At 44.7% G+C, this 9234-nt stretch overlaps 1 pseudogene; it reads left to right on the top strand.

Moving 5' to 3' along the window:
• Nucleotides 1–311: 311 nt before the first annotated feature.
• On the top strand, nt 312–7850 carry LOC123101965 (transcription factor MYB3R-3-like; annotated as a pseudogene).
• Nucleotides 7851–9234: the final 1384 nt, after the last annotated feature.

The following is a 9234-nucleotide window of genomic DNA, read 5'->3' as shown; positions in this document are numbered from 1 at the left end:
CTGACCCACCCTAGACCACACAAACCTCTCCAGAGACTACATGCACCCGGTGCACAGGGTCCACAGTGAAGTTGAAAACCTGTAGTCAGAACGTTATTGTCATGTGGGATGCCTCCTTGCTGTCTGATGAGGAACTGGGGGCAGGAGAATGGACGGGCCGATGGGGGCATGGGGTGTCGTCCCCTTCTATATCAAGCACAGACCCCTCGCCCCATCTTTGATATAGGCATTTCTCTTGCAGAAGAGCTAGTGACTACTCCCCTTCTTCTAGCTTTGGTCTTTACTCCGATCCGACCTTGGAGGCCGCGCTAATGGCTGAAGGGAGTGCCTATTTTGACTAGGACGTGGCGACAGTGAGCTTTGGCCATGGCGGTGTTGCACAACACTTCATCCATAATGATGGTGGTGCTCTAGCCGGGGGGGTCGTCGTCCCAGCCGCCGGATCAAGGCCTTTTGGTGGCATCGGCGAGATGGATCCCACCACGTTCCCTAGCTACGGCAGCAGCGACGCCCCTATGGCAATCGCGGCGCCTGCTCGGGCGCCAGCGCATGCCAGATCTAGCAGCCAGGGGCTGACACAGTTCAAAAGGTTCTGGACTGTGGAGGAAGACACGTATGTAGAAAATCCAACCCTAAATTGCAAACCTTTTTCATTGTCCTTCATCGGCTACAACTTCGTCAGTTTTGTTTGTGATTAAATTGCAGGCTGCTCAGGGCGAAGGTGCAGGAATTCGGCGAAGGGAGTTGGATGCAGGTCGCATCGTACCTCCCCAGCCGGAGTGGGAAGCAGTGCCGGGAGAGATGGGTCAACCAACTTGACCCCAACATTGAGGTGATCTCGCCAGATTAAAATTTCTGAACTCCCTAGTCCCTACAAGCAGCTTGATTCTCAGGAATTTTGATGATCTATGATTGAGTGTGCTTACGGAATGAAATTCTTCCTTGCGTTAATCTAGTTCGTCACCATTCGGAAGTGGGTATTAAATTCAGATAAATAGTTAATAGTCTTGCATGTATTTAGTCTAATCAGTAAATATGGCAATTAATTTCTTCATTTAGGGAACTAAATGAGCACCCAAGTAATTTCTGAATAAAAAGTTGTAGGGAAGTAATTTTTCTAAAATCAATAGAGATTGATGTTCCTGCCCATGCATTAGCATTTGAAACATGTACAAGGGCTTCTGTGTTCAATCCGTAAATAATAATAAGAAATCTCACTTGCATGTACAAATATGGAATATACTACTCCCTCTGTTCACAAAGATAAGATGTTTTGGATATTTCAATATGGACTACACGGACTAAAATAAGTGAACAAACACGCTAAAACAAATCTATATGCCTATGATTTGGAAAAGAAGTTAGAACATCTTATATTTGTGAACAAAGGGAGTAATTGACATGGTGTCTCATTTTTTAAACTAGATAATTGCTCGTCGTTGCAACGTGATTATAAACATTCTCGTAGATTTTCCCATGATTGCACGTCTATTATTACATTGGTGCGCTATAATCTTAGGAAGACTCTGTATGCAAGTGTCATGATTTGCCTGCCATCCTATTGTTAAGCACTTATTTGGAAAGAATTTATTGACTTATCAAAGAAAATATTATTTGTGAGAACGATCGGATATGGGAGTCAAAATGTCATCTTATTGTTAAGAACTTATTTGGTAAAAAAATATTGACTTGCCAAAAATATTATTATCTGAGAGAAAAATCAAAGATGGGAGGAAAAAATCAAACATGAGAATGGAAGGGGGGACCATATAGAGAGAGAGGTTGGACGAAGGAGAGGCTGAAATGGGAACCTTATGTTATTTTTAAGTACAGAGGAGATTCTTGGCCATATGTGATCACCCAATTAGAAAATTGACTTGATTATTTGTCAAATTATTGCTTCTACTTATTTGTTAGTAGCCACAGTTTGGTATCCCTAAAGTAAGAGTCGATGTTCCAGCCCACAAATTAGCATTTGAGACGTGGTACTTTCATTAGTTCAATCATATGATTGTACGTCCAAAAGTTTGCACCTATAATTTGGTCACCATTCGGAAGTGGGTATTAACTCCCGAAAAAAGTTAGTAGTATTGCATGTCTTTAGTCTACTCAGTAAATGTGGCAATTACTTTCTTCATTTAGGCCAACAATCCACCCAAGTAATTTTGGGAAACTGGTAGGGATAGATGTTCCTGCCCACACATTAGCATTTGAAATGTGTACATGAATTCTGTGTCCAGTCCATAAATAAAAACCACACTTGCACTTACAAATATCCAAATTTGCTAATTGACATGGTGTGTCCTAATTTTTAAATTCTTCACCACTAAGTGATCACCCAAGCGTTATCGAATTTGGACCGCAATAGCCAGCGACTGTTCCCTGTCCAGGATGGCATTTGCAAATAGCGCGGCTGGCAATTTTAATGTTGGGGGTGGTATTTTTTACAACAACAAAAAGCATGGCATTTTGTTTATTTAATGCATTTTTCATCAAAAAAACTGCCACCATGAGATCTTGATCTTGTGGTCTGTGGGTCATTTGTTGGGATTTCTTCCCCTCTAACGTTCCCCAGATAGAGATAACATTGCCGATTTTTTTATCTTGGTTATTTCTCAAAGCTGCTACATATTTGCGACTTGCCTGAATTTTGTATTTCCTAAAGTAAGAGTCGTTCCAGCACACAAATTGCATTTGAGATGTGGTACTTTTATTAGTCCAATCATATAGATAAAACAAGTCACATGCTGATAGTCGGATACACATGTTCCAAAATTTTGATGTTGTTTATTTGGGAAATTGTTGCTTTCTGTTTATTATGGTTTTCCTGAATTTGGTGAATAGGAGTAGATGTTCCTGCTCCCGGGTTAGCATTTGGGATATGTGTGGGTTGCGAAAAAATTGAGCTCCCCTCCGCTCCCTCCAGACCGGACTGACTGTGCAAGGCGGGCGCTACTTCGGTATGCAGGTACGACCTGCTTCGTCGATGGATATGTGCACGCCACCAGCCCATGCACCAAGCCCCCTTACCCGCTACCATGAGCCCTATGATGAGTTGTGCACGACATCAACCCATGCACCGAGCCCCCCCCACCCCGCGTTCCCCTTTTCGCCTAATGAAGAACCACACACCCATCATCATGCCTCGCTTTCCAGCATTCCCAGTGCTCTAGAACAACAACCCAATGATGACGGAGATGGATGCTTTGCATGCTAGTTGTGCTCCTAGCAGGGCCCTCCCCTGGTGCACCACTTTTTTGTGCCGGTGTTGCCTCCCATTCTCCCCGCTCCTAGCTCCACACCACCCTGGTCATCCATAACAAGGAGGAATACGCTCACGAAGGTCACCGACGTCGACAAGTCAGCATAGCCCATGCATGTGTGCCAAGAACAGGGTCATTCCCATCGCCCAGCTCCTGCAGAGGCTTCTGTGCCAACAGATGGGAGTCATTGGTGAGGTTGAACAGGTCAACAAGGAAGGGGTTGACTGTTTTGTGGCTCTGTTCCAGGAGGGGCTGCCAGACATAGTGTCGAGCTCCGGATGCTTTTCAAACTTGACTACGATTTGATGATAGTTCGGTTTTTTGGATGTGCTAGTGGGCATGAGTTCAATATGGTATCCAAGCCAAGAGGTCTCAAGTTCAAGACCTTGCCAATGTAGTATTAAAAAAGATTCTACGTCCTACATCGATCCCACTCCTAAGGAAAATAGCCTAGATGTGAGGGGAAGTGTTGAAACATATTGCATGTCTCTCTTCATCGGTTCAGATTTTTAGATGAACTGACTGGAGCATGAATACAGTATGGAGGATACTTTGATGGAGCATGGTGGTGAAGGTGGCCATGTGATGCCATCACCGGCGAGCGAGTACGTCATGGGGACAACCTCATCCCTTGGTTCACCTAATGATGTATTATTGATCCATCACCCAGTCACTCCCATGTTTGAGACGATATATAAGTTTTTTTCCTCCTCCGCCCATTGATCCTGGGGTGAAAGTAACGAGTGTTAGCATGTCCCTATTTAAAATTTGTGATCCTCGAGATTTGTCGCTTGGTTCCCATGACTTGATCCATTTGTTCACCGAATGACTATTGTGGGCTTACTAGCTTTATGCATGTCGTGGACAAGCTTATTGACAAAACTCTTTCCATGAGCTTGGCTCTGGACATGAATGATATTTTTCCATTGCACAAAGTTCTTTCATTAAGAGGAGAAGCACCCACAATAACTTCATTTATGTGCCCAATGTGGCTAGAAGATTTTACCACATCAAGACACATATGCCCCTCTTCAAGCTCAACATAAAGAAGGCCTTGGATTTCTTTAGGTGGGGCTATTTTATAGCAATGTTTAGTCACCATGGCCTCCAAGGCCACTTCTGAGCATGGATCTCGACCCTCCCCTCCTCGACTTCTTCTTGATTTTTTTCTCAATGGGACTGCTGAGGACACGATCAAGCATGGTCGTGGGCATTTTCAGGGGTACAGTCTCGTCATTGACCCGCTGCACCATATATTTATCAAGTATATGACCTAAGGAAAACTTCATCCTCTTGGTGGGCGTCACACGACATTTGTGGTTCCATTTACCTCGATGATGTGGTTGTTTTATGTGCCCCTATCAAGCAAGATGTACAATTCCTCATCACCAAGGTTGCCTCTTTTGGGGATAATACTAGCCTTGTTACAAATTGCGTAAAAAGACCCGTTTCACCTATCTGGTGCAATAACAACAACCTTGATGACATACTCTAGTCCTTCCTGGCATGTTTCTTATACTTCACCATATGTTACCTTCCACTATCCCTCATGGTCAAATTAAGGATGGTCCACTTGCAACACTTTGAAGATTAAGCCGCTGGGAAATTAGTACCTTCGAGAGGGAATCATGTTCATACCACAAGCCGCATGATCTTGGTCAAGGCGGTGCTCACAGCTGTGGCCATACACCATCTTACACTGTTTGACCTCCTCATGGAGGTTTTTAAGAAGATTGATAGCTTGAGGTTTGCCTATCTTTGGGTGAGGACAAACAAAGTGACCGGATGCAAGTGCAAAATTAACTTGGAGCAAGTTTGCAAGCTGGAGGATTTTGCTGGTCGGAAATTCTTAATCTTGGAAGTTTGCCATCGTGCTTCGCTTACTATGGTTATGGCTTGACTAGGATGACCCGCAATGGGTGTGGTGTAATATGTGGATTTCATGCAACAATGATGAGGTAATCTATTAGTGGCGGCCACTTAGGTACGATTGGTGACGGAACTAAAGCCAAATTTTGAGACTCGTAATGGCTGGAGGGACTGATGCATAAAGATATCAGACCCTTTAAAAAAATATCATGCAAGAAAGGTGGCATTGTGGACAAGGTTTTAAGAGATACGTTTTGGGTTCTACAGACTGGTAATAAAGGAGGCCTCACACTAGAGCACATCCAATAATTCATCATTCTGTAAGACAAACTTGCCAATGCATGTTATCATCCAACCAGACATCCAAGATACGACCATGATAAAGCTGACCAACGACAGGAGTTATACCACCTCATCGGCTTACAAGGCTCAGTTCGTCAGCCTCATCTGATCCAACTTGCGCGCCACAGCTTGGAAGGTTTGGGCATCCTAAAAATGTAAGTTCTTTGCTTGGTTAGCCATCGAAAATAAGATTTGAATGACAAAGGTGTGAGTGACCAAATCACGACCGGTGCCCTCTTTGCAACCAAGTGCAAGAATTAGTGGCTCACCTCATCATCAAGTGTCGGTTCTTGCCTCAAGTTTGGAATGACTTGATCTCTTATCTTGGTCCTCATGCTAGTATGATGCTTTCTCCTCATTTTGAGACGACAATGTCTTGGTGGAAAGAAGTCCTCCTCAATAATTGGCAACCGAGGAAATCTCTACATTCTTTGCTCCTTCTTGTTGGATGGGGGATTTCTAAGGAAAGGAACGTATGTGTCTTTCAAAATAAAGTGAGGTCGATGGCAGTCATTGTTCGCCTCATCCAAGATGAGGCGTCTCTTTGGGCTATTGTAGGGGCCAAGCATTTGAGTAATTTAATGCAGGACAGTAATTTTGAGTCTTTGTGGTTGTTATTTTACAAACTTCTCTTGTTAATCAATAAAAAGGTCAATATTTTTCCTTGTTCCAACAAAAGGAGCACAAAATCTATAAATAAAAATGACACTTGCAATTGTGATATAATCGATATTGCTAACTGGATTTTTTCTGAAAGTTTTGTAGATCTCGGGCACCTCAAATTACACAATATTGATTCCCAAAATGGTAGCAAACACAAAATATGTGTAATTTTTAATAAGATGTCTACAAAATAAATAAGGCATGTCACTTTTTTGTATGGGTCGATCCTCTCCAAATAATTATTGACATACTAACTTTTTTCCATTTTTTTATTAGGCTCATTCCACCATTTCATCAATTTATATGTGGCATAGATCAATTTTGTTAGAGTATCAGGCTTAGTTGGAAATTTTCTAACCAATAGATTCCTGAGATACTTTGAGATTCCTGAGATACTTTGAAATTCCTTAGATAATTTGAGATTCTGGCTATGTTTTCTGATCTTGGCGAGTTTTATCTTGTTTCAGAGTGTTGCATTAGTTTTTTAAAATGTGTAACATAATGGAAGTAATGTTCCATTATGTACCAGCAAAAATCTGATCTGAAACAAGTGCATTCTTATTTGTTGGTACCCCGATAAAACATTATGATGCATTTTGAAACAAGATAAATATTTTAATAAAATTTTAGTACTCTTAAACAACACAAATTTGGCAAACAACCAAAAAAGGTAAGATAAATCTCAAAGCAATGACGAATGGTGGATGCATGCATGGCATATCCATGCATGGTAGGAAAATGATTCTTGGTTGACTTCTAAATAAATAATGCTTCCGTGCACATGAGTGTTGTGTTGTGTAAAAAAGGTAAAGGTAGTAGATATTACTTTCGGTGTGTTGTGGTGTGTTCAATTGTACGTCAATGGAATGTTATGCCATAATTAACTGACTCACGAATACTTCCCTTGTAGAGGAAAATATGGACCGACGCGGAAGACATCAAGTTGATCGAGCTGCATCACACCTGTGAGAAAACAACGTTAAGAACCACTGGAATGCCACTAAGCGCAGTCTGAAAGCGAAGCGCCAGCTCAAGAAGAGGAACAGTGAGCAGCCACCTCCTGGACAACTCTCCCTTCTTGCGGAGTACATCCGCAGCATGGAGCCGCACATCGGATCACCCGCTGAGACACCTCCAGTGTCCCCACCATTGTATCATGACCAAGAGCATGGTGGGAAGATAGGGATGGCCGGTAGAGATGCTGCCATCGTCATCGCCCCTACCGCGCAGGCGCACCTGACCTACCCCAATCCGGCCATGACTGGTATGCACTACCACCCAAACCCAACCAACATGCAGTACCGGGCACCGGATTTGAATGTCGCCGACGGGCCAAATGAGGGGTACTCGTACTACATCCCTCCCAATGCGCACCTGCACAACCGCATGTCGTATGGTTTGTCACCGACATAGATGCTTAGTGAGCAAGACATCCAGCAGACGACCAATGCGAGCATGAACATGTATGCGTTCAGCGGACAACATTCCCTCATGGCGAGCAACCTAAAGGCGGTGGCAGAGATGCACCGTGAGTGCTCCGCCAACAACCAACTGGGAAACGTGGGTGATGGAGCTGGCGGCTGGTCCTACTACTACTACGACATAGACGCCACTAGTTCGAGCGGCCTTGCTGGAGGTAGTGCTAGCTGTAGCGACCATGATGTCATCGACGTGGTGCAGATGGCCTCGAGGGTGTTTGCTGCACAGGACTAGGAGGTGGTCACCCTTTGACAAACTAGATTCAAATGAGACATATATGTCCCCAGAGGATTTCATGTCTAAGGAGAACAATGAGATTGTATGTGTGTTGTGCTTATGTACTTTGTTTGATTTGAGTATTTTGTAAAGGTACTTTATGTGGTCCATTTGGGGAAGTACATTAATTTGTTTGCATTAGCTAATCCTTGGGAAATTGTTTCAGTAGATTTCAGTAGAGAAGAGGTAGAAAAACAAGGCAATGTCAAAGGTGAGACCGCAGGTCGCAACATCTCTAATGTGGCCAAGACGGAGACAATGCTGCTCGCCTCGGCATCTCCATGGAGGACTAACAGAGGATTGATAGGTTTAGATTGACAGGTGTGTGGTCATCGACGACAAAATATATGGTACGGTGGGTGGGAATTAGAAGGAAGGCATGAGCTGCAACAAATCTGACAAGAAAGGGTAGTGAGGCAATGCGCAACAGTGTTGTCACTTAGGGTGGAGGCGGCAGTGCTGCCGACGATATGAATGGGTCAGTTGGAAGATAAAACCACTAGAGGAGGAAGAACGACGGCCAGCAAATCAACTAAAAGATAAAAGTAAAGGTTAATCAGACAGTCCTTACTATGTTGTACTAGTTGAGACACACTTGAAGTTCAAATGATAGAGTTGAATAAGTGCAGTTGGAAAAAATGTAGTTGTATCCCAAACATTGCAATTCATATAGGGCGTGTTTGGTTTCTTGTGTGGCACCTGGGTCGCACCCGCCATGCAAAATCTATTGTGTTTGGTGGCCTGTGAGACCTCCTCAGCCTGGCCCAACCGATGCAAAAGGAGGCCTCTCAGCCAGGCTGAGGGGCACGCAGGAATCGACCATATCTCCGAGCCAGGCTCGCGCGTGCAGCCGCAACTCCCATCCCGTGTATCCTTCTCATCCTCCTATCTCTCACGCATCAGATTGGATCGAGTGAGCCATCACCGCCGCTGCCGCCTGAGCTCCCTCGTCCACCAGCGGTTCAGGCTCCCTTGTTCACCACCAGTCCAGGCTCCCTAGCCCGCCCTCTCCCATGCCCTCGCCGGGGGCTCGCCGACCCACCTCGACAGCTGCCTTGTCTACCACCCTTCTGAGCTCCCTCGCCGGTGCTACTCCATGCCCACGCCGGGGAACACGCCGTCCGCCACCAAACGAGAGGAAGAAGGGGAGATGGGAGCACCTGTGTGCTGCAAGCCGCAACGGGTGCCATGTTTCTGCCCTTCTCTCCCCTTAAACTGCGCCACCGCTCCAAATCCTTCCAGCGAGCCGTAGTCAAATCTCGCCATCAGCATCTCCTCCCCTCTGCCTTCGCTCCGCCAACTCGTCGCCCTCCACCTCTTCGTTTGATTTGTTTTCTGAATC

This window comes from Triticum aestivum, chromosome 1A, assembly GCF_018294505.1.
Source record: "Triticum aestivum cultivar Chinese Spring chromosome 1A, IWGSC CS RefSeq v2.1, whole genome shotgun sequence".
Lineage (NCBI taxonomy): Eukaryota > Viridiplantae > Streptophyta > Magnoliopsida > Poales > Poaceae > Triticum > Triticum aestivum.
This window is presented reverse-complemented; position numbering and strand designations above follow the sequence as displayed.